This window comes from Otolemur garnettii, unplaced genomic scaffold (genome assembly GCF_000181295.1).
Source record: "Otolemur garnettii isolate 467f Iridium unplaced genomic scaffold, OtoGar3 scaffold00171, whole genome shotgun sequence".
Taxonomy (NCBI): Eukaryota; Metazoa; Chordata; class Mammalia; order Primates; family Galagidae; genus Otolemur; species Otolemur garnettii.
Genome location: NW_003852566.1, coordinates 825,421 through 827,260, shown reverse-complemented (window position 1 = coordinate 827,260; position 1,840 = coordinate 825,421).

The window sequence follows — 1,840 nt, the reverse complement described above, 5'->3', positions numbered from 1 at the left end:
AAAAAAAAAAAAGAAGGTGGATTGACCCCACAGGGTGTAGGTGAGGGAGAGGATGAATGGGGCAGGCTCACCAGGAGGAGGCGGGATTGACCCCATCTTGCAGCCTGCACTTTTTCAAGACCTGTTCCTGAACATGTAGGCCTTGCAGAAATGGGACGTGTTAAATGAACATACCCTATGTGAGGCAAGAAAGTAAAAGCAGAACTAAAAGAATCTGTCCTGCCGCCCTGTGTAGGCCTCAGCCAAGCCCCAGGCGTTTCTGTCATCTGTATGTTTCTTCCTTGACATATGTGCGGCCTAGATTGTAACCTAGTAACTTCCCTGGACTTCCATCGCCTTTGAGGGCAGGTGGTCTGACCGGTCTCAAGGACATGGGAGAATCTGACCTTCCCTCTTGAGCCAGGGACCTTGAGGATGATGTCATGTCTCTCTCTGTTTTATGACCCTCACATGCATTCCCACCCTGAAAAGTGGATAAAAGAGAGGCAAGAGATTGAGTTGGGGGGCTCGGTTTTGGAGACACACTGGTGTTCCAGTTACCCTCTGGCTGGAATAAACCCGCTTCCTCTAATCAACTGGTGCCTGGAGCCTTCATCTGCGTCAGTTTCCTGCTACATATGGAGATAGGGCAGACTAGCCCACGATGCAGATGCTTATAGAACACCATTTGACTCCCTTTGTAACCCCTTGCCCCTTAAATCAAACTTCACCTTTTGCTTCTGTAAAGTGCTTTGCATTAAGAATTCCAATACCCACCCCCGCCCCAGTTGAAAGAAGGGTATTAAAAAACCCCTTCTTCTGTAACGCAGGGCCAAGAGGTATGAACCTATCTCGGTCGGCCTGCCAATAAAGGACCCCATAGCTAATTTGAACTCAGTGTGCTTGTGTTTTCTCTGTAATTCCACTCCCCTTGGGTACAACAACCAGGGGCAATCAGGGAGCCCACATCTCCCCTGGTGCCAAACAGAAACAGATGGGCTCCATCCCTCAGGCGCCCACGCTGTTTATTGACAATGTTTATTTGGGTACAAGTGGGCTAAGATCTAAGGGCTGTCAGCAGCATTAGGGAGGCAGGCTGAAGGGCAACTGGCTTTACAGACAAGTCTTTCTTATCAGGGCAACAAGGACATGCAGCTCATTATTGGGACTCTCTGCAGGCTCTTCTTTTTTTTGAAACAGAGCCTCACCTTTGCCCTCAGTAGGGTGCCATAACGTCACAGCTCACAGCAACCTCCAACTCTTGGGCTTAGGCAATTCTCTTGCCTCAGCCTCCCAAGTAGCTGGGACTACAGGCACCTGCCATAATGTGCTGTAATTGTCATATATATATATATATATATATATATTTCTTGGAGTAAACATTTTAAATAAATGGCATCATTGTTTACTGAAAAAAAAAAAAGAAAGAGAGTGAGAGAGGGAAAAGATAAAGATAGCAGGGAGATGGCCTTGTTGGAAAGGGAGATAGTTTGCAGAAAAGAGAGGAGGCCAGTTCTGAGACCAAAGAGGAGTTTATTAAGGAAAAGAATAAAAGTGTGGTGTGAAGCAGTCAGCCTGCCCCTTCCCGGTTCAATCCTGACAAACAGAGGGGGACCCCAGGGAAGAAGCTTGAATATAGGGAGCCTCAGACCACTTGCCCTTTTGGGCCGTGAGATTATCAAAATGTCAAAGGTTTAGATTCAAAATGCCATTTTCAGGCCATAGGAAGAGACAGCCCAGTGAAGTCTTGGGGAATGGACTGGCTACCGCCCATGGTGTGTAGGTGAGGGAGAGGATGAATGGGGCAGGCTCACCATGAGAAGGTGGATTGGCTCAGCGCCTATGGCTCAAGTGGCTAAGG